The sequence below is a fragment of the Protopterus annectens genome, chromosome 4.part0, assembly GCF_019279795.1.
Source record: "Protopterus annectens isolate FY-2018-M chromosome 4.part0, PAN1.0, whole genome shotgun sequence".
In the NCBI taxonomy this organism is placed as follows: Eukaryota; Metazoa; Chordata; order Ceratodontiformes; family Protopteridae; genus Protopterus; species Protopterus annectens.
The window spans coordinates 155,225,203-155,250,449 of NC_056733.1; the positions used below are offsets into that span (position 1 = coordinate 155,225,203).

At 43.4% G+C, this 25,247-nt stretch overlaps 1 protein-coding gene across 1 annotated transcript in view; it reads right to left on the bottom strand.

The window, feature by feature from the left end:
* Positions 1–25,247, bottom strand: part of DNAH9 (dynein axonemal heavy chain 9) — a 3,419,770-nt gene that overhangs the window by 3,127,423 nt on the left and 267,100 nt on the right. The window lies entirely within an intron of this gene.

Genomic DNA, 25,247 nt, shown 5'->3' on the forward strand with positions numbered 1-25,247 from the left:
ATGTCCACCAGACAAGTTTACTCTTCCTTGAGGATCAGGATTTTGTCCTGTCTGATATTCCTGATTCCAAGAAGTTATATAAAAGCTCACATAGTACTTTGGTGTAAGTTTGGACATATGTGCCAGTTTCTGTGGAGAGGGGAGTGGGCTGTGAATCTGTTTATACCTTCCCTCAGAAGGTTGTATTCAGCTTTAGAGAAGGTTTTTGTTTGACCCTAGCTGGGGGGGGGGGGGTCAGGGGAGATGGTGGCTTTGAAAGTGACTGCTTTGTGGTCGGATCTTACCAGGGATGATGACACTGTAGGGATGCTGCAGTGGTTACTCATGTTAGTCAATACCAAGTCCAAGATATTTTAACCTCTTGTGGGGGTGTCAACCAATTGGTCCAAGGCATTTGCATTGACGAAATCAAGGAATCTCAAGGCATTTGTGTTTTGGCATGAGTATTTCTTCCAATCTATGGCTTGATAGTTAAAGTTGCCCAGGATCAGGATAAAGGGTTGAATCTTGATATATTCAAAGAGGTCCAGGTAGGTGGAGTAGGCATCTTGAGTCAGAGTTGGAGGCCTGTAGCTAGCTAAGTGGGCATCTTGAGTCAGAGTTGGAGGCCTGTAGCTAGCTAGGAACAGGATGTGCTCATATATTTGTATTCCAACAACACAAATACAGATCACAAGTAGGGAAGGTTCCTGATGTCCTTGACAAATTTCCACTAGTAGTATAAATAGCCCCTTGTATCTCCCCTGTAAAGAGGCACTAGCCTTGTGGGACTGACCCAGGATAGGTAGATGGATTGATAGATAGACAGACTGGTAGTCCTGTTTAACATCTCCCACTGTTCAAAGGCCACATACAAAGGGACTTTCACCCAAACAAACAATATCTCAAGGCTACAACTTGTACACCCAAAGAATTGTGCCTCCACATCTAAAAAAAATTATCTAGCCAGAGTGTCCAAGTCTAAACAACAGAAACACAAGAGGTTGTCTCCTTCTGGATGCTTTGCAGATAAAGAAATGTGGCCATTCTCTGCTTCCATACAAGTTCATTTCCACATATCTGAAAGTATGTCATCTCATCTTAGACAATTCAAGAACTTTATCCCCAGTGCAGTGCAACCAGCTACTAGAAACAGGAGATGCAGTTCTGAAATTAAAACAGTTTGCCCTGCCACATTTCCTTCATAACTATAAGCAAATGTGGGGACATCTCCATGATTTTTATTCCCCTTTTCCATAACTTCTAATTAAGAAATAATGCTTGCAGATTTTGTTACTCTTGCAACTCTGATAAGGGTTTTATCATCTAGTCTGCAAGTATTAATTCATTCTGTACAATAGAATCAGCTCTTTTCAGTAATGCATCCTCCTCTTTACCATTTATGTCAGTGACTGCCACCATGTTGAATCCCCATCACTTGAAGATTAGTGCAATTCCCCCAGTACCTTGGCCAAATTTCCTCCAACCTATGCAAACACCACCTCAGAGCTCACCAAAATTGGGAAAAGGAAAACATTCTTGGAAGAAAAGACTGGTGTTGATACTCCATGAACCATTTTTCTAAGGTTGGAAAAATTACAGTATTCAAGATTTGACCAATTTGACCAAGAGAAGGCCAATATTACGGTCTTCAGAAAGGGTGACCAATAAGTGTTTGTAAATTACAGAGACACTATATTACTCTCCACTGCAGGGGAAATCTTTGCCCACATTTGTATAAACGAACTTCTTCCTGTTGGTGAGTAAATACTTTCTTAACAGGTATGTATTTAGATTTATTTAGATAAAGTTATGTATAAAAGACAGTTCTTTACTGGCAGGAATATGAAACTAAAGCACCAAGAATGACATCAGGACCTGTCTATTACATGTGGTAGCCTGAAAACGGCCTTTGACGTTTGCAAACATGAAGTCTGCTGAAAGGTTTTGGTAAGTTATGACTGCCCTATCACCTCATCAAGGTGCTGAAGCTTTAGCATGACCTTGTAACTGCAAAATATCTCTGTTGCTGTTGAGTGAAAGACTCATTCATGATTTAAAATTGAGTCAAACAAGATTCTGTTGTTAAGACTGGTGTTGTTCTTCATGTTCCTAATCCTCACCAAGGGCTGCCTTCCTATTGGATTTAACAAACAATACAAAATGGATGGAGTTTTTTTTTGTTTGTTTTTTTTGCTGTTGTTTTTTTTTTTAATACAGAATGTCTACACTGAAAGACCAAAATTTTGAAGGCAGCTGTGTACTAATGACTGTACCATTCTCACACATATCAAGCAAGACCCCCAAGCTGATCTAGATGCATCTGCAGAAGCTTATTGAGGTTTGGTACTGTCACCTCTACCATCATCAGAGACAAAGATTGTCATTCTGTTCTGGAACTCACAAATAACATTGCACAATATGCTACTGACTGACATGGGAGCATTTCTCCTGCTTCTGAACCCAGTTCTCCATAATAATAATCATACCCATTAAAATTTAGGCCGAGAGCCAGCATGCTGTGGTCCTCATTTGAAAAAAAAAAAATGCTCAGTGCATTTTCAAAGATCATGACATACGAAAAGACTTGAAAACATGGATGCATTCTTTGGTAATTATCCCTACACTTCTGTGTAGAAGTGAAACCTCAACCGCTGAGAAATACACTGTAGAATCTTGAGAGGTACAGTCAGTCATTCCTCTAAAATTCCATTGTACCAAACAGGAGTACAGTCGCACTAAAATAATCATTCTTGACAAAACTATTGTCACTTAATTCTGGGCCAGTATAGTCCTCAAATATGAGCTTCACTGAACTGGATACAGTATTTAAGGTGTGTCATTCTGTAATTCAGCCTTAGTCGCAGTCCTGGATATTGTTATGGTCAAAGAAAATATTACAAAAACACAATGAAGGGATACTTCAAGAAAACAGATATGGACTTCATAAGGTGGGACACACTGATAGCAATTAACTTCAGTGGCAACAGAGAGAAGGTTTGCTCTGAGGAGAAATGTTTTGCCCTTAGAACTGAAAAACAGGGACCAGAACCCCAACCAATGAGCATGGTCATGTATGGGGGGAGTAATGAGTAACATACAGGCATAACAAATGTGGCTTACTGACAGGAGGGTGCTAAATACAGAAATATATGTATTTTCAAGAAGAGATTTGTGGGCCCAGAACCGAGCTGATGTTGTATCACAAGATTCATCTTCAATGAATCATGGCAGTGAGATCAGGTTACTGACAATAACACTTCCTAGGAGAGCCCAAAGAAAAGGCTTACATCCCTGTTTTAAGTACTTTTCAACTTTTCTGGAGATAACTATCCACTAGAAGTCAGTCATCAGTACAGAGTGCAAGGGATAACCAGAAGAAAGACCATAACTTTCAGTAACTTGTATGAACTGGTTAAGTTGTCCAATACATAAGTAAATAATAGATATAAATAAAAATAACAGGTTTAGGTAAAAAAAAAAAAAAAAAAAAAAGGCAGAGTAATTATTAACAAAGTTAAATGATAGACACTGGTAAAGGTGATGAGAAAGGTAAAATTACAAATTAAAGGGAATTTTCTTCTTGCATGCTGTCATTTTTCAAGAGCTGCCAAGCTAGGGTTTGAAACCTGGGTTAACCTGCAATCTAAATCCACCACACATGAAGTTGTGGAGGTATAGAGCACTATAACAACATGGCCACAGTTTTGATCCTTTTGTTGTTACTGTTTTTAAACTTAGCACTACTCATGGGTTTCCATAGCCTACTCCATATAATGATGCAGCTATTGCAAACACCCTGTATGTCTCAGTACAACACTTTCTCTTCTTACAACCTCAGATTATGAGTACATGAAGGTGAAATACTGTCTCAGTTATTCTCAGGCTTAGAACAAGCAACCTGCAACCACTTCAGTCAGGAAGCATTCAACGGTCAAAGAAAAAGGGTGACTTCCGAGAATGAGTCCACATGCATACCCAGCAGTTATATGTAATCTCTCTCCCTCTTCCCTTTCTGACATTTCAGGCTCATCTCTCACTGTATGCATCGATTGCACCTCCCACACCCTCATATATCATAACTGCTAAATTCAAAATCATATGTCATGGCATTATTAAAATAAACAGACATGATGAAAAGTAAAGTCCTTCAGAATTTTTTTTACATCCCAAAACCTTATAGAGCAGTACACATATAAAACAAGCTATGCCACCTGCTGTTTTTAATTTGATGGGAAATGGTGTCCATGTCCATCAGGTAGCATGTTCACAAGACATGCTATCTTAACCTGAACTAATACACTATGTTTATCTACTTCACGCTGTACAAAGGAGTTTCACAACACAGGGGGCAGACCCATTTATTGGGTTCCCTACTGTCCATAATGGCACATAATAAATATGACAACCCCCTAAATACATCTTCTATATTTAGCCCTGTGTTTGCTTCAGCTTAAAATCAAAGACATTTATAGTCAGTGCAAAAGAATGATGCTGGACTTTTATACTAAACATAGAAAGCTGTTGAACTAGCACTAGGTTGAGAACAATGCTCATGTTTTATACCAGTTATTTATACGTGACACCGTCACGTGTATACTTATAACTGAATAAGTAATGTATTCTTATTTTCCTACATACTTTTTGTACTTTTTTCTTTTTGGGTTCTCACCCATAAAAATGCAGTTGCGATTTTAGGATTCATCTTCTCAATAAAATGCAGTAAATATGAATGAAAGAATTAATAACTTTGTCCTTAGTAATCTAACCAATCTTGCTTATGCAGGAAGGACTGGACAGACATTTGTCATTCAGCAACCTTGTTGGGTTTTCACTGATACCGGATATGACCAGTGTGTGTGTTATGAGCAAAGGTCCCGATTTCAAAATCTTATGGCAGGGCAAAAAGCTGCTTGTGTGTATCTGGTCACAATTCATCCACATAAAATGCTAAGTGTTTAAAAATGCACGTGTGTGCATTTGCGTGTGTGTGTGTATATATACACACAGACATTAAAATACCTGCACAGTCTCAGCCCTTAAAAAACTAACAAAAGTGAGAAACTGCATTATATTTATATGAAAATCAGTGAATTTTGTTTGCAGTGTAGAGATGAGGAAATGGCGTTATTAAAATAAACAGACATGATGAAAAGTAAAGTCCTTCAGAATTTTTTTTTACATCCCAAAACCTTATAGAGCAGTACACATATAAAATAAGCTATGCCACCTGCTGTTTTTAATTTGATGGGAAATGGTGTCCATGTCCATCAGGTAGCACGTTCACAAGACATGCTATCTGACCTGAACTAATACACTATACGTATCTACTTCACGCTGTACAAAGGAGTTTCACAACACAGGGGGCAGATACAACAAATTGCTTGTGGAAAATAGAGAAATTACATATCTGAAGCTTATCCAATCAACAAGAAGATGGGCAGACCACAGGGGATGAATATCTTGCACGTCAGCCAGTTCTGCCTTTCTGTATACCACTGCTACATAATCACTGAAACTGGACTCTGAAACAGAAGTTGTCACTATCTAGTAATGTGAATTACAATTCAAAGAGGTACCACTAATCTCTAGAACTTCTTTGTATCCCACATTATTTAGACAATACAAGGATTACTGCTCTGCTTTGTTGTTTATGGTAAAGAATAATTATATTAAAAGTTTTGAAACAACTCATTGAGACATTCCTGACTATGGGAAGTTTCAGAGATAACACATGTGAAAGACAAAAGTTTGAATACATAACAAAGCTTTCAGTATACACTGACTAGAACATACTAGGTCTTACAAACTAGACAGTACCATGTAAGTTTACATGCTGCAGTTTTGAGGGTGTAACTTAGTTCAAAAAACACATGCAGTTGAAAGTAATATTGCAGTTAACTTTAAAGTAGAAATGTGCACATTATAATTGTAAGGTGAAGGGACATGTCCATTTAAAGGATTTGTTGTTTATTGGTAGACTGTTGTCTATTTTTGCACTTTAACTGTTCAGTGTTTCTTATCAGTACTGCATTGTTTTTTTTTTTGTTTGCTTAACTGTACTGCACTAGTTTTATTTATTTGCTTATCAGTATTGCACTGTTTTTGTTTTCACTTAACAGCATTGCATTGGTTTTATTTTTAGATTAACAGTACTGCACTGTTTTTATTTATTTGTTTGACTGAATTATAATTTACTTTTCTGTGTTTCCATTTATATATTTGCTGACCTCTGGTTGAATTTTGTTTTTTCTTCCCACCCAGCTGCTGGGCTGGCTTTTGCTGTTGCCCACCCCCTACTGTAAATTTGATAAGGGACACTCCTCCCTGTCCCATCTCATTAGCTCATTCTACCTAATACAGAGATCATTTGGGAAGGCCAAACCCCTTAGTTCCTTAACCTCGAATTTTCTTCTGTTCCTCCTGTCTCCCTTTCCACTTTACTAACAAAAAAAAACACCTTATTCAGCTGCTTTTACTGTATTTGTGTTTCCTCCTACTATTCTTTTACTTTATCTTGTTTTTTCTGCTACTTGCTGCGGCTTATTCTCTAAAATGTTCAATTCAATCTTTTCTGTTGCATTTATTACGGCTTGTTTATAGCCTGTTAAATTGTGTTTTTTCTAAGCCTCTTAGTTTTGGTTTAAGCACTTGGGCTTTAGATCCACCCCTTAGCTCTCCCTACCCTTTCTCCCTCAGATTCTGACAAATATGGATGGATAATTTCCTACAGTTTCTCCTGCCAGTCTGATTGATATGAGCATCATGTAGCAACTACCTTACATGCACAGACAACCACCTACTACTACCACTTAGGAACACAATTTGAGAGAGATGCAATTACATTAGGAACCTAGAGTCTATTCTCTCTCCCTCACGGGCCAGTATATCTGGAACTGAGAAGGCTGTCAACATAATCACTACACCTCAACCACCACCCACACCTAAACAACACACACCCACATATGTGGAGGTCCTTAACAAAAACATACCCAAACAAAGGAGACCTCCGAAGCAAAAACACACGCAATATCCACAGATCTTCACACCACATGCCATGCATAGTTCACATACCCGTGTTTCACAACCACTAAGGCTTAACCATAAACCCAACATACTAGTCATAGGAGACTCCATTGTGAGACACACAGATGTGCCTCTCACCAGGCTGGATAAGGAGAAAGTCACGGTCAGTTGTCTGTCAGGGGCCAGATTCTGCTGTATCACACACACTCAAGTCTCTCAACAACAGGTACTGTTATGACTCTGTTATAGTCCATGTTGGTGTGAATGACTTGAGACATACCTCCCTGGACTATATGAAGAGTGAGACATGATTGAACTCACTGAATATGTGTCCCAGGTAGTATTTATTTATTTATTTATTTATTTTACATTTGTTGACCGGGATAGTCCGACTGGATGCATGTCCATTTTCAGCGGAGGCCCGGGGAGAAAAGCTCCAAGGGTAAGCAGATACAGCATTACATAATACCAGCATTACATATTACAAACCGACTATTTACAGAGATTACATAAGTAAGCAAGTTAAACAAGTTCCACAGGTTAGAGTTAATCCTGAGCGCAAGTCAGGATTAAATTAAATTACACAGTAAACTGGTTAACAGATTTTTACACATTCTAGAGAGAGTTAGCCAGGCTTGATACACTGACATAGCCAGTTAAGTGACAAATGTTGTTTGAGTCTAGTTTTAAATTGACCTAAGGTGGAAAGCAAGGTAATATCAGGTGGAAGAGAGTTCCAGGATCTACTTACAGAGTTTGCAAAGAGAGAGTCACCAGCTGTGTTATTAATTTTGCTAGTCTGAATTAGTAGTTTGTTAGAGGATCGAAGTGGTCTAGGATTGTTATAGGGGGTGATAATATTTAAGTGCAGGAGTATTGTCCGGATTATAGAGGATTTTATAGGCCATAATAAGTTGGTTATACTGGATTAAGCTGGGTAGTTCAAGCCACCCAAGCTGATTTAGATTGATGCAATGATGCGTCCTAAAAGGCAGCCCAGTGGTAAACCTGGCAATGTGGTTGTAGCAAATTGAGAGTTTGTTAAGGACAGTCTTGTTTAAATTTGAGAGCAGAGGGGATGCATACAAAAGGGTTGAAAGAAGGTGAGAGCGAGCTATGGCCATTTTAGCCGAAGGGGTTAGGAAGGCTTTTATTCTGTAAAGTGATCCTAGTTTTTTATTGATGGTTTCGATAGTTTGGTTAACATGTAGGTCAAAGTTTAGATTATTGTCTATGATGACACCTAATAGTTTTGTAGAGGGGTCAGGGGAGATTATTGTGCCATCATTTGAATTTATGGCAAAGGTGAAAGTGGTAGACCTACGTGTTGGTGAAAATAACAGCATTTTAGTTTTTTTGGGATTTAGGATCAGACGATGTTCAGAAAGCCAGTTTTCTATTGTATTAAAGGTGGTCTGGGTAGCTGACCATAACTCTACTGGAGATGTGGCTGAGCAAATCAGAGCAGAGTCATCAGCATATTGGATACAGCTGACTTTTGGCATGACAGTATAAAGGTTGTTAGTGAAGATGGAGAACAGCAAGGGCCCTAGTATAGAGCCTTATGGTACTCCAAGGGTGTTAGGTAGGTTAGAGAGTTCTGCCAGAGGACAGCCTGCTGTCGACCATTCAGGTAGGACTGAAACCATTGAAGGGCTCTAGTATCTAGACAGAATGTTTGCAGGGTGTGGATTAAAAGTTGGTGATCAACCATATTGAATGCCTTGGAAAGATCCAAGAAGAGGGATGAGGATATATAATTATTGTTGCGATTATGGTTTATGGTGTTGGTAAAGGCTAGGAGGGCTGAAGTAGTGCTGTGATGAGGACGGAAGCCATGCTGAGTGTCTGCCATAAGGTGATTCTGGATTAGGTGGTGCATGAGTTGTCTATAAATACATTTTTCCATAATCTTTGCAAGTGGAGAGAGTATAGCTATTGGCCTATAATTGGAGAATTCAGTAGAGCTGCCTCCTTTGTGAAATGGGATTACATAGGATATTTTCCAGATGGTGGAAATTTTAGCTTCTACTATGGTTCGATTGATTAGTATTGAGACGGGGTAAGCAATAGCATCAGCTGATTTTGGTAGGTACTCGGCAGGGAGTTGATCAGCAGAAAGTGTAGTGGGTTTTAATTTTTTGATCAAGGTACGGATAAGTGAAGTGGCGACTGGTTGGAAGCTGAATGTGAGTAGGTTTCTAGGGGTGCTACTTTCAGGACCAGGGGAGCTAGGAGGTAGTTGGCTAGCTAGGGCTTGAATTGTCTCAGTAACAAATTGGTTAAAACTGTCAGAAACATCTTCAGGGGGTTTTATCAATAGTAGCAGCAGGGATTGGGGTTGAAGTTTGTCCAGGATGAAGTAGATTATTTAAACCTGTCCAAAACTTCTGAGGGTTATTTTGATTTACTGTCTGTAAATTACAGTAGTATTGCTTTTTGTCTTGTAAAATTGATTTTTTTTGTTTCGTTCCTGGATTGCCTGTATTTAATGTGATCTTGAGGGTCTTTAGAAGAATGCCATAAAGCCCATGCTTTGTTTCCAAGGGTAATTTTGAGTTTAGACTATTTAGAAAGCCATGGCGCAGTTTTTGCATTGGTTCTCTTTGAACTAACAGGTGCATGCAAATCAAGGATCTCAAGGAATTTGTTGTTAATGTATGCTACTGCTTTCTCTAAGGGGAAGTGGTTTAGAATAGACCAATTACATGAGTTTAGTTCTTGTTGGAATTTGGCAGGGTCAAAGTTTTTATTGTTTCTTAACCTTTCTGAGTAAGGGTTGTTGGGAATTAATGGTTTTGTGATTAATTACATATGTGAGAAGGTGGTCGCTTAGGCCTTCAAGGAGTACCCAGTCAAGTACGCTTTCTTTTTGGTTGGGTTTACCTATCCTATAATTTGTGTAAATGCATGCAGGTTAATATGGGTGGTTGGGGATTCTGAGAAACAGGTGCCCCAGTCTATGTTAAAGTCTCCAAGTAGTAGAGTTTCTTGGGGGTAGTGACATGATAGCCAGTGCAGGATATCTTCAAGTGTAGATATATTGTTACCTGGGGGAATGTACATACAGATGATATTAATGCATTTATTTTTATTAAGTTGCAATTTGGTGGCAAGAATCTCTGAGTTATTAATCTGAGGTGGTTGTATTACATCTATGGTGACATTCAACTCAGATTTATAGAGTACAGCTACCCCACCCTCCTTCCTCGAAGCACGATCCAGCCTGTGTATGTTGTACCCAGTATGTCCAGAGCCTTAAGCAGAATTCTACCATCACCTAGAATGATGCCTCAGTACAAACAGAAATTGATTGACTTTAACAATTGGCTTAGTTTCTGATGTCATTCCAGGGGGCTCCAGTACCTGACAGCCTGGGAAGATAAGATCGACAGACCATGATGCTTTGACAGAGATGGCCTGCATCTGTCTCATTTGGGCTTCAGGCTTCTGGCAAAGGCTCTTGCCTCCTCCATAGTGCCTTTTTTAGAAAAAGTGATAAGGTTAAAACTACCAACATAAAAATTTCAACAAAACGCAAATTAAAGGTCATGCTGCTAAATGCTAGAAGTCTAAACATGAAATTGCATTGATTGTAAGCATTCTTAACCCTGGAAAATGCTGACATATGTGCAGTCACAGAATCCTGGTGCAAAGCTGTGGAGAGCACACCGGTTGTCACTTGGTTACTCATCCTATCATACATTCAGACTCAAAACTGTGGGTAATAAAGTCAAAGGAGATGGAGTTTCAATATACATTAAAAGACATACACACCTCCCGGCTGGTCAAACAGTATGACGCACAGGAGACGCTCCAGGTGCAGTTAACTATTGACAAGACCCCTATACAAAACATAGCTAGCTACCAGCTCCAAAAATCTGACTCAAGATGCCCAATCTGCCTATCTGGATCTCTTTGAATCTATCAATATTGAACCCTTTACCCTGATCCTGGGTGACTAACTACCCAAACAAACTGGAAGAACTACTTATGTCAGAACGCAAATGCCCAGAGATTCTTCAATTTTGTCAATGCAAATGCTTTGGAATAGCTAGTTGATACCCCCACAAGAGGTGATAATATCTTGGACTTGATATTAACCAACATTAGTAACCACTGAAGCATCCCTCCAGTATCATCCTCCCTGGTAAGATCTGACCATAAAGCGGTCACTTTCGAAGTCACATCTCCCCTGCCCCCCTCTAGCTAGACTCAAACAAAAAACTTCTCCAAAGCTGATTACAGCCTCCTGAGGGATGGTATAAACAGCTTCATAGCCCCCTCCCCCTCTCTAGGAACTAGCACCAGTATCCAAAACTATACCAAAGCACTATACAAACATTTATATAGATGCATGGAATCAAGAATACCAGACAGGACCAAATCATTTTCCACAAGGAAGAGTATACCTGCCTGGTGGAAGTCTGCAATAAATAAACTCTATAACAAAACAAAAAAATTGCCAAGACCAAGGAGGAGCAGGTTCCCAACTGGAAGCAATCTCTCCTTAGCCTAAACAAGCAAATAAGAGCACTAGTGAAATCCTCCAAAACAAACCACCCAAATTGGCCACATCTACTACAAACAATCATAAGGCCTTCTTCACACATGTCCGCAATCTCAAAGGAAGCACCCAGATCAGTTCAGAACTTGTGGTCAAGGGCACCATATATACAAATGCCATAGATGTAGCAAACTTGCTGGCTGACAGATTATGCAAAAATTTCACCCCTTTTTTCCTCCCATCAGTAAATCTGGACATTCCCAGTACCTGCCCCCTTCCCCTTATATCTAGGAATCAGGTCATCACTGCTCTCTGGAAGGCAAAACATACAACCTCAATGGGACCTGATAACATCCCAGGCTGCACCCTACATAAACTCAGGCAAGAACTTGCAGCACCATTAGGCACTCTATTCAAACAAAGACTGAGTACCGGCTTTGTCTCAGCTGAGTGGGGGGCAGCCACTGTTATCCCTTTCCACAAAGGTGGAGCGTCCACCAATCCAGGAAATTATAGACCCCTCAGCCTAACTAGCCTGCTCAGCAATGGATTATCATGGAACTCATTAACAAGGGCATTGGCAATCTACAAACACTCGATCCCACACAGTTTGGCATCATCAAGGGGAGGTCATGTCTGTTAAATTTGGTTGACGTTTTTGAGACGGTCACCAAAGCCATGGATGAGGGGAAGATGGTGCAAACCACCTACCTTGACCTGGCCAAAACCTTCAACACTATTCACCACTCGGGCATAATAAAGAAACTCTTTCAACTAGGCATCAATCCATATGTTACTAGATGGGTAGATAACTGGCTCACTGATAGAACCCACCAAGTCAAAATAGGGGAAGCCACCTCAAGCAGTAGACCCGTATTAAGAAGAGTATCCCAGGGTTTGGTCTTTGGGCCTCTGTTATTTGGGATATACTTTTCTGAGGTGCAGGCCAAGTGGGCTATGGCTGACCAAGTTTGCAGAGGACTGCAAGCTGGGCACGGTCATCAATTCCCCTAGTGATGTGGACATCCTCCAAGAGGGTCTCACCCAAACAAATGACTGGTGCCAGAAACATGGCCTCAAGCTGATTACCAAAAAATGCATCGTCATCCCCTTTGAGGAGAGTGACATCCCTGCAAATAATCACATTAACAATGTCCTAAGCACGCAATCAGTTGTGAGGGATTTGGGCACCCAGATTGATAGCAACCTGACTTTTGACCACCATGCTGCTTCCATTGTACGGAAATCTTTCTACATGCTCCACCTCTTAAGTAAGGGTATCTCATCCAGGGACAAGAAGGTCATAACATCCCTGCATTCTTCCCTTATGTTTGGCATGTACCTTGCAAAGCACATGCAGCAGCTGGAGAGACCACAGAGGTTCCTCCCCAGGAGAATCAAGGGCCTCAAAAATCTACCATATACAGATAGGCTAATAGCCCTATCCCACTATTCAGTTTCATACAGACTCCTCATAGGGGACCTCTGTCTAGCATACAAGGCAATCTTGGACCCCACCTTGAAGGGACTGATGCATATCCACAAGTCAAGCTCCACTCTACTAACCCACACACATGTGGCCTCAACCCGGTCCGTGGCATCATTAGGACTTATTGGTGGGACAGATTTGTGTCCCAAAGACTCCCCCATCTGTAGAATAGACTCTCTCTCCACATCAAGCAGAGTACATCTTTACTCCTTTTTAAGCGCAACCTGCATAACTGGATGGGAAATAGAAAATACATCCCTGGGATTCCACCTGAGTCCCTGTCGGACAGGTGCATTGGGTGCCAGTTTATCTAAACATGTGCTAAGCTATTGGCTAGGCTTATAAGGGCCTCAAGGCCAATGGCCTAGTAACTTCCTATGATATCTAGGAGACTGTGAAGATGCTTGCAGCAGTCTTCAATGTGGGTTCTTCATACAACTAAGTTACACTGCAATGGAGACCACCAGTATATTAATTAGTAAGGGCAGCAAGAGTGGATATATGTTAGCATGATAGTTGTTAATGATTGGAGAGCTTCTAACAATAAATTACTACTTAATATTAAAATGAACCTAAGCCTTAGTTTCACCATGTAGTTTCTATGTCACTATTATGTAATTCTTACCCCCAAAAGGACCATTTGTACAAGCAATGACAGTGTTTTTCTGCAGATCCTTGGTCACATCATGCTAAAGCAACAGCCCTGACCCTTATCCATACTTAAGTTTCTAAGGAGTTTTCTGTCATCATCTGTTCCCCTAGCAGCACTGACCAGCTGTGCCAAGATTCACCTCTCAAACCTATGCCATACAAAGGACTTTTGAAATCCTGTAATCTCACTGGACAAAGCATAAAATAATTTCTACAACACCCCAAAGCTGAAATTATTTTAAAATACAAATAACAAAATACACAATGGATTTATATACAAAACCTAATCAGCATAGCTTACTCCATTCTAAGGATTGCTTTGTGGTCAGGCAATGTAGCTGCACTGTACACCAACACCAACACGTTCAGATAAATCCCTGTAAACACCCTATTCTGTTCTGTGCTTAAATTGGCTCAAGCCTTTACTGACATCCTATCAGGTTTCAGTCAATTAGAGTAAAAGCAATTTTGTCCCTCCCTTACATTTTATTTTTTTAGGCAGAGGACAGTGACACATTACTTCCGTTCTGTGGCTGCATAATCACGATTTGAAAGCATGCTGTTACAATAACTAAAATGACAAATGTTAACTTCTGGTATTTTGACCAATCTACAATGAATACAACAGTTAGTGAGGCTGGTGATATCAGAGGATTATGATCAGGTCGCCAGTCATAACCAGCTTATCATGCGTTCCAGACATGGATGGCAAGAAATTTATTGCGTGAGTGAAGTTCAAGAGGTGAATCTTGGCATCCATGTCAAGATCACATAATAAGTTCATTGTAAGCACTAAATACGCTACAAATTACTACAGCACTCAACTTTCATCACTTGTCTAGAGGAAAACAGTTTTTAGTACTTAATAAATAAGCGCCTATACAGGCATGTCTAAGGGTCATCTCCTGGTGTTTTCTCCTGTCTACCTGATGAATCTGGGCATCTTGGGGCAATGCAGCAATTGCCTCATGTACACAGACAACCCTCTCCTCCTACCACCCAACACTACAACCTGTGAGAGATGCACTTATATAACCAAACTAGAAGCAAAGCTCTCTTGACCCAAGACTGGACTAGACAGTCAAGAGAAGAAGGTAAACACTTGCGCCACACCATACTCATCACATAGTCCCTCAAAACCTACACCACCAAAACACACACATAGAAACACAAAACACACACCTACATTCGTGGAGGCTCTCAAAAAAAATCTACCCAAGCAACAGGGACCTCCAAATCAGAAACGCAAGCAACTTCCACCCCCCAACACAACCCAAATGACACATAGCCCACAAACTCAATGTGCCACTCAACCACAGCCCATAAGGCATAACAACGTACCTAACACTCTAGTCATAGGTGACTCTATAGACAGGCACACTGATGTTCCACTCACCAGGCTAAACAAGGAGAAAGTCACTGTCAGCTGCCTGTCAGGTGCCAGGATCTGCCACATCATGCATGCACTCAGGTCACTCCACAGCAAGTACAAATATGACTCTGTCATTGTCCATGTTGGTGTGAATGACCTGAGATGTACCTCCCTGGACTACATGAAAAGAGACATGGAGGAGCTTTCTGGTCTTGTAGCCCAGGCAGGTATGACCCTAGCCCTGAGTAGCATCCTGCCATCACCCAGAATGATACCACAGTACAAGGACAAAATGATCGACTTCAACAATTGGCTAAGCTTCTGGTGTCATTCTAAGGGGTTTCCAGTATCTGTCTGCTTGGGATGACATGATCGACAAACCACGATGCTTTGCCAGAGATGGCCTGCACCTGTCACCCTTGGGATTCCGGATACTGGCTAAGGCTCTTGCCACCCCTATAGTGCCTTTTTTAGGCAAGATTCAAATGACAAATTCACCACCGTAGCAGGTACAAGCAAGCAAAATCTGAGGGTAATGCTACTTAATGCTAGAAGACTAAACATCAAAATGCACTCACTTGAGGCACTCCTTAAAATGGAGAACATCGACATCTGTGCAGGAACAGAGACCTGGTTCAAGGCTCCAGAGACCACCCCTGCATTACCAGGCTATAATTCATACCACACCTTTCAGTCACCTAACTTGGACCGAAGCACTAAAGGTGGAGGTGTGTCCATATTCATTAAGGATACCCACACCTCCAGGCTAGTTGCTCAGCATAATGCCTCTGAGATTATCCAAGTGCAACTAACTCTGGGCAAGACCGCAATGCAAATTGTAGCTTGCTACAGATCCCCCACCATGCCCCAGGATTACCACTCCTCATTTCTTGATACACTGGAAAATATTAGGGTACAACCTAACACCCTAATAATGGGTGATTTCAACTACCCCACTATTAACTGGGAAAACTACTCATGTACCAACTCTTGTACTCAACGTTTTCTGGAATTCATAAATTCCAATGCCTTGGATTAACTTATCCACACCCCCAGTGGGGGCAGCAATATCCTAGACCTGGTCATTACCAACATGTGCAACCGGTGTTCCACACCAGAGGTCAATTTCTCGTTGTTCAGTTCCGACCACAAGCAAATCACCCTAGACATCCACATCCCAGCCCCACCCCCCATTAGGGAAACCACCGTAAAAAATTTCTCCAAAGCCAACTTCACGCTTCTTAAAACAGAAGTGGCAAACTTCACGACACCCATGCTAACGGACAATAGAGATACAACTGCTGCATGGATCGTGCAATCCCTAACAGAACCAAGATGCTATCCTCCAAAAAAAGGAAGCCAATCTGGTGGTTTCCTACTATAAACAAACTCTACAACAGAAGAAAGAAACTGTTGCAAAAAAAGAGTAAAATCCCATGATTGGAGGAACTCTGTGGTCAGCCTCAGTAAGAAGCTGAGATCCCTCATAAAATCCTCCAAAGCTAGTTATGAAAACAAAATTGCCACTGATTCTAATGACAACCACAAAGCATTATATAGCTATGTCAAGAATCTCAATGGCAACACTCAGATCTGCTCTGAGTTACAGCACAATGGCACTAAATATACAGAACCAACTGATATTGCCAATATCCTGGCAGATAGGTTCAGTGCTAACTTTACCCCTCTCTCATCCCCTAAAGAGCCCATCTCTATACCAGAAGAATGCAAAGTACCTGTAATCATGGCTGCACAGTAAAAAACATGCTCTCCAAAGCCAAGAACACAGCATCCATGGGACCTGACAACATCCCAGGCTGCATTCTACATGAACTACAGAACAAACTGGCACCCCACCTAAGTATCATGTTCAATCATAGCCTCACCTCAGGCTTTGTGCCCATTGAATGGTGCACAGCAACAGTTATCCCACTCCACAAAGGGGGAGCCTCCACGGACCCCGGGAACTACCGCCCCATTAGCCTAACGAGCCTGGTCTGCAAGGCTATGGAGTGTATCATCATGGAACTTGTAAACAATGGCATTGGTAATCTCCAAACTCTGGACCCTACCAAGTTCGGGTTTGTAAAAGGCAGATCATGTCTCCTAAACCTGATAGACTTCTTTGAAGCGGTCATCAAAGCTGTAGATGAGGGTAAGGAGGAACACACAGCCTATCTAGATCTCGCCAAGGCTTTCGACACCATCCCCCACTCTGGAATTATAGACACTCACTAAACTAGGTATAAATCCCTATGTCACAAGATGGGTTGCCAACTGGCTCACTGACCGAACACACCTTGTGAATGTAGCAGACTCTAAATCCAACTTCAGCACAGTGACAAGTGGAGTACCACAGGGTTCAGTCCTAGGTTCTCTCCTGTTTGGCATCTACTTCTCTGAAGTACAGGCTAACACAGAAGGTCTTTGGCTAACATCCGTAGCATCCGTAGTAGTGTGTGTGAGTTGTCTTTGGGGCCTTGTGTGAGTGTGTAGTTTTTGTACTTTGCTTTACTTTTTGTTTTGTTTAAAAAAGAAAAAAAAAAAACAAAACAAACAGCAGTATGTCGGAAGCCCCAAAGCCTATTTTCTCTAAATGCTCCGAGTGTGGCCATAAGCTATCCCCTGCTGATGGCCACACTCGGTGCGTTCGATGCCTTGGGGTTGAACACCTCACCTCTGGGTGTTCAATCTGTGCAGGGTTCAACCCCAGGGTATTGAAGGAGCAGAGGTCAAAGCTGGTCTTGGCAGGACTCTTGCCCCCGGACTCGGCTTCGGCCCCCGCCCCATTGCTGGTTACTGTTCCGGCAGTTCCTGCCTTGCCTGCTCCCCCTCCTCCTCCTGGGATTCAAACTCCCTCTAAGGGTTCGGAGGAGAGGGAAGCCAGGAAGAAGGACCGGAGAGAGAAGCACCACAAGTGGCAGGCCGAGACCTCCGTCTCGGCCCCGCCGGCTAAGCGGGCTTCTCCTCTGGCCTCTCTGGCTGCTGGCTCTCCTCCTCCTCAGCTCCGGTCTCCTTGTTTTTCACCGGAGCCTGAGGATGAGGAGACCCGACCTCCTTCGAGGCTATCGAGGCGGCACTCAAGGCCTACCTCAGTAGCCTCATCGAGGTCTGCCTACAGCCTCTCCGATGCTGATCTGGACCGGATGATGCGAAGGTTCATCCAGGCCCAGATGCAGATGGGAGTGCTCCTGCCTCCCCCCCCCCCTCTGGGGGGGGAGCTCGACCCCATTTTTCAAGCCCATAGCTCCTTCTCTGACCCGCTACCCGGGTTCGGAGCACTCGGAGCTGGGCAGCCTCAGAGCCGTGGGTGGGTCGGCGCCGACAGTACTGGGTACTTCGGATCCGACCCTGCCCTCAAGTTTGTTGGATCCAACCTCTCGGAGCCTTGGCCCGAGCTTCGGATCCGAGGGACTCAGTGTGCCTTCGGCGCCGTCCCTGTCGGAGCACACTGTTCCCTCAGATCAGACGGGCTCGGCGCCGGCTCCGATCCACTCATCGGATCTGAGGGGGAGCCGACTTTCAGATCCTATTGTCGAGGCTGGCTCCCCCTCGGCTTTTGATGTGGTGGAGAGGGCTCTGTTGAGGGCATCCGGACCCCCGGCCCTTGCTTCGGCTCCGTCCCACACTCCATCTGCTCTGGGCCAGGCTTCCATCACCCGGCCACTGGGACAGCCCGCTTCACTGCCCCAAGCAGTCCCCTTGGATCTGGACATTGCTGGTGAGGGCTCCACGGACAGCCCCCCGGAGGAAGCACCTCGCAAGCATACGTGTAAGAGGAGGCACATAGACTCCCCTGAGTCTTTAACTGAAGACACTGACTTGGAGGAAGGGGAAGGCTCCCCAAGATCACCCCCCGAGGATGTCTCCTTTGGAGACATCATGGAAATGTTACAGATCAGAGGTGGGTGGTCTGCCCCAAAGTCTTCCTCGGACGAGTCCGTGTTCTTGGAGGCATTTGAAGTGGGCCCGTCTACCTCTTGGGTGTCCCCTCCTGCTGACCCCCTGGTGGACCTTATTACCACCAGGGCGTGGAAGGAACTGGACACAGTGGAGCCAATCCCCAAGAGGCCCGATAGGATCCTTAGCCCCCCTGCTGACTGTGCCCACTGGAGCAAGGGACCCCCGGTAGATGCCATGTTGTCGGCAGCAGTCACTAAGAGGGAACTCGCCCAGGAGAGTCCCTCAGTCCATCCCCCGAGCAAGGAGTCTCGGATGATGGACCATTTGGGGAAGCGAATGTTTAGTTCAGGGACCTTCTCAGTGAGGGCGCTCAACTATTTGGCACATGTCATTAGGATGCAGCGCGATCTTATCAAGGAATACGTTGCATCCCCCCCAGAGTCCATGTCGGAGGAGGACAAACTTATGCACTCCACCCGTATGGCCGCTCTTTGTTCTGTGACCAACACCTCTATGCGGTTACTTTCCCACGCTACCGAGGGAGCCGCTAGAGCTGCAGGAGTGGGCCTAGTCACACGACAGCAGGCCTGGCTCCGCCACTGTGATTTTACGGAGCCCTTCAAGGCATCATTCGCGAACGCCCCCTTTGACGGTTCTGCCCTTTTTGGCAAGACGGTTCGTGACACTTTGGTTCAGAGCGAGAAGGACGGGAAGACGCTGTCTGCCATCGGAGTCTGCTTCTCTGTGCCCCAGAGGTCCTACTCTAGGAACCAAAAGGGCCAGAAGAAGATGTGGCTCCGGAAGTCGCAGCACTCCCAACCCGCTCCGGACAACCAGTCCTTCCGCGGCAGAGGAGGACAGGGAGGACGCCGCCCCAGAGGCAGAGGGGCTCCCAGGAACTTTGGGTCCAGGGAACCTTTCTCTGAATGGCCCACGCAGCAACCTTGTGGGGTTGCCCGACTGCTCCACTCTGGGGGAAGTCGGGGGACGTTTCTCGGAGCACCTAGCGGCATGGGAGTCCATTACATCGGACCGCTGGGTACTCCAGATTATATCCAGAGGTTACAAGATCCCCTTTCTTCATGTCCCAAAGTTAAAAACCCTCCCCAATGTTCCACCCGATCAGAGGGAGGCCGCTTCAGCAGAAATTGGCCATCTGCTGAGAAAAAGAGCCATCCAGCCCATCCCCCCAGACCAGATCGGATCAGGGTTCTACTCCAGGTTCTTTTTAGTGCCAAAAAAGACGGGTGACCTAAGACCCATACTGGACCTGTCCCAATTGAACCTGGCAGTTCCCAAAGAGAAGTTCCGGATGGTCACTTTGCAATCCATCCTCCCCCTTCTAGGGGAGAATCACTGGATGTACTCTATAGACCTCAAGGATGCATACTACCACATTCTGATGGACAGACGATCCAGAAGGTTTCTTCGCTTCCGGCTGGGAGCCAGTCACTACCAGTTCAGGGTCCTTCCCTTTGGTCTCACCACAGCCCCCAGGGTGTTCACCAAAGTATTAGCAGTGGTTGCGGCCCACCTGAGGCTTCAGGGGGTGCAGGTCTTTCCGTACCTAGATGACTGGCTTCTCACCGCCCCAACAAGGCATCTACTCTCTTTAGCAAGAGACTACTGTCTTCGTCTAGCTCCCTGGCTAGGCATCACAGTAAACATAGAGAAGTCCAACCTGGTCCCTACTCAGATAATAGATTTTATAGGAGCCAGGTTAGACACGAGAAATTTAAGAGCCTTTCTCACAACCGACAGAGTTCGGAATCTACGACTCCAGGTGCGGGCCATCCTTCACTCCAGCTCAACACCTGCAGAATTGATCCTGAGGGCACTAGGGTCTATGGCGGCAGCGATTACTCTTCTTCCGCTCGCCCGCTTGAACATGCGGGTACTTTAATGGACACTTCAGGTGCAATGGTCATTTCTCTCTCTCCCCCTGTATCATCCCATTGCAATCAGCAAGGCTTGCAAGTGGTCTCTCTTGTGGTGGCTCCATTCCCCAGACCTCCACAGTGGCCGCCCCTTTTGTGCATCTCCCCCTCTCGCCACAGTGACCACGGACGCTTCCCGCCTCGGGTGGGGGGGGCATTTTGCCGGCTGGACGGTCCAAGGCACGTGGAGCGATTCAGAGACCTCCCTGCATATCAGTGTTCTGCAAATGAGGGAGGTGCTCTTGGCGTTGCAAGCACTTCAAACCCTCCTTCCCCTGGGAACAATTGCGATTCAATCAGACAACATGTCGGTGGTCTGGTACATCAACAAACAGGGGGGAACCAGGTCTTACCCTTTATGTCGAGAAGCCATGAGAGTGTGGGAATGGGCAATCTCCACCAACCGCTTTCTCATCGCAACGCATATTCCGGGTCGGACCAACATCCTAGCAGACAAGCTCAGTCGCACCATTCTCTCCCCGTACGAGTGGTTCTCAAGTAGCGAAACGTATCTTCGCACAGTGGGGGACTCCCTGTTGCGATCTCTTTGCTTCTCCCTTAAACGCCAAGTGCGACAGTTTTTTCACTCTAATCCCCCCTCCAGGGGATTCTCCGAGAGACGCTCTGGTGCATGCTTGGCCTCCCGGTCTTCTTTACGCATACCCCCCTCTACCTCTGATGCTTCAAGTAATTCAGAAAGCCTCTCGGTTGGGGTGCAGAATGATCCTCATTGCCCCGTTCTGGCCTCGACAGATCTGGTTCCCTTACCTAAGGTCTCATTCAGTGAATCCACCTTGGATTCTAGATCCCATTCCGGATCTGATATCACACCCATCGAACCTACCAACTCTGAACCTGGACAACCTGAAGTTGACTGCTTGGCTGCTCCAGTTCCACTCCTAATCAGGACTCCCGGTATCTCGTCCCCAGTTAAGGCCATTCTGGTGGCGGCCCACAAGCCCTCTACCAGAAAAATTTACCGCAGTAAATGGAAGCGTTTCTCCATTTGGGCAGAGCGGCAAGGCCTAGATCCTTTCACGGTTCCCCTTCCTTTGGTTCTAGACTTCCTTACTACTCTCTTTAATGATGGCGCCAGTAGTTCCACGGTCAAAGTTCAGCTGGCGGCCATATCTCATTACCATGTTGGTCATGACTCAGGGTCTCTTATGTCAGCTAAGTTATGCAAAACCTTCCTAAAAGGCACCTTTTTGCTCAGACCCCCTGTCAAAGAACCGGTTCCCCCGTGGGATCTTTCCTTGGTACTTCAGGCCTTGACCACACCTCCCTTCGAACCTGCGGCCACAGTCAATCTTAAATTATTGTCCTTTAAGACTGCTTTTTTGGTAGCCATTACTTCGGCTAAGAGAGTTTCTGAGCTTCAGGCCCTGTCCATGAAACCGCCTTATTTGATATTTCATCCGGACCGGGTGTGCCTCAGGATCAGTCCCTCCTTTCTTCCTAAAGTAGCTTCGAAAGCTAACATTAATCAGTCCATCAACCTCCCTGTTTTCTTCCCTAAGTATCAAAACAAAGGCGAATACAAGCTGCATACCTTGGATGTTCACAGGCAGCTTCGTTTTTACCTTCATAGGACAGCTGGTCATAGGCAATCAGACCAGTTGTTCATTCTTTTGCCAAATTCAATCTGGGTAAACCAATTTCCAAAGTTTCTTTGTCACGCTGGATTTCTCAGTGTATTCTGTTGGCGTACCAAGCCTCTGGGAGGCCCGCACCGGAGGGAGTCCATGCCCATTCAACCCGGTCAGTTTCTACCTCAGCGGCCTTTAAGTCTAGGGTTCCTCTGGATGACATTTGTTCAGCAGCCACTTGGGCTTCATCTCATACCTTTATTACTCATTACAAGCTGGACGTCACGTCTAGAGGTAGAGCATCCTTTGGCTCCGCGGTGCTCTGGAATATCCTTCCATGATGGCCACCCAAGATTCAGGTAGCTGGGGACTCTGTCCCACAGGTTGCTGACAAATGAATTCTCCTACTTCAGATTTAAAAGTTATGAGTACAATGCCCCTTTTGGTATGTACCTCACAAGACATCTACAACAACCGGAAAGGCCACAGAAATACCTCACAAAGAGGATTACTGGCTTCAAACAGATGCCCTACGCAGACCGTCTCAAAAAACTCCAGCTTTACTCTGCCACATATCGCCTACTCAGAGGCAATCTCTGCCTAACATACAAAGCTACATCAAACCCAGAGCTGTTGGAAATGCTCCATGTAAAGAAATCCCAATCCCTCTGAGCTACACACTCTAGGGACTTAAACCTTGTCACCACAATAAACAGAACATGCTGGAGGGATAGATTCCTGTCCCAGAGACTTCCCATACTCTGGAACAAACTACCTATCTATATCAAACAAAGCTCTTCATTAGCACTCTTCAAGAAAAATCTTTATGACTGGATGGGAGATGGGAAATTCACCCCGGGGATCACTTCTGCGGCTCTGCTTGACAGGGGCACAGGAAAATAATTTTCTTGAGTGGCAAAAGCCAGCGTACTGTTTGGCTAGGCTTATATAGCCCTAGGGCCAATAGCCTAGTACCTACCTATGAACCTATGATCGGCGATCTGATCATAATTCTTTTGCAGTACACAGAGCTTTACTTGCTCCATGCACTACTAGTACATGGAAAAAAAGTGCTAAGTGTTCTGCAGGCTTTCAGGGCATTAAAGCACTTTGCGAGTGCTGTCAAAATGATAGTGTAAGACTTTCATATTAGAAAAGGTCAGGGGCACATCACTGGCACAAACAGGCAGAAACAAAACCGTTTTTAATTCTGCTGCTGTCATTTGCTGGACAGTACTGACAAATGTAACTGCCTAGAATGATGCCAGATCTTAACAAGTGAAGCAGGAGGTGCTTAACATTTGTTAAAATCGGGTCTCAGGCTAAGAAGTGCTTAACTGATTTTTCTTTTTCTGGATATCAAGTGTAATCACCATGCCCGATGCACTACAGTACAGTAATACGTACTGCGGTGGAAAGTAGCTGCATAACATTACTACATAGTCTCAGGGAAAGTTCCAGTGGCCCACCATGCCAGAAACAGTGACTGGCTTCCCATTTATATGGCAGCATTGTAACTGCAATAATCATAAAAATATATGGGAGAAAGACAGCGCGAGAGAGCTGTCTTTGCAATAGCTAGACAAAATACTGTAGTTCAGGAACTGTTTGGTGGGGGCAGTATTCTAGAAAGACTGGGATTAATTTTCAGAAATGTAGCATCTGATATGCAATGTTTCAGTTACTCTAAATATAGCTGCTCTGGATACAGACCTATGATATACCACTATAAATCTCAAGCTCCATTTCATGTAGCCAGAAAAAATGCAGCGACCATCAAAAGAAGCCTTAATACTATGACAGAATACAGTAGAACTGGTATAATTCAAACTTTTAAAACAACAAACAGCTTTAAAAAGAGTTGTGTGTTTAATAATTCAAACTTTTTTAAAAAGATAAAGGTGAGTAACAGAAGAACTTTGTGAAAAAAACTGAAGCTCTGTTAATTTACTAGGAAGAGTAACAATAAATAATTATTCTATTTTGCACATCAAATGTCTTTATTATGTTAAGGGAGCACTCATACAATCATGTATCACGTAATTCTGTAGAAAAGTACAACTGTGACTAGAGCAATCTAGCATAGTCAAACCTTGAATATTTCCTTCTGTAACAAATAGTAATGCATCTGAAGTAATTAAACACCAAAGGCAAGCACTAATCTATAATGGAACAGTAGCACAAGTGAGCTGGTATCACCAAACGGATGCACAATAAATGAAAACCGAATGAAAAGTAACAACCTTCTTTAATGGACCATAAAATAATAAGATAACATTAAGCGCTTTCATCCACTAATGTGGACTTCATCAGAATGCCATATTAAGTAGCAAACAATGAATTTAAAAACTTTTTGGTGCCAAACTCCGCCTTCTTTACCAAAGTAAATTAAAGAGACAGTTCTGCTAGACATTTTATTCATTGTTCAGTTATCTTCCATGCCTCACTTATTTTTATGCATGTGTATTATTTTTATGCATGTACATTTTTATGCATGTATATTCTTAGCAATAGTCATTTTTTAATTATAATGCTGATTAGCAAATGGTTGTTGTGATTTACAGTTTTTACTGTTTGTCTACTTCATTATATATAAATATATATATATATATATATATATATATATATATATATATATATATATATATATATATATATATTGTCTTAGCCACACTAGTAAAGAAATATATATGTTTTTAGTAATTTTATTTATGAGTATATATTTATATGATTAGTTGATAGATTAAGTGTCATAAACTAGTGAATACATTGCAACTGTTGTAAGGCGATGTCT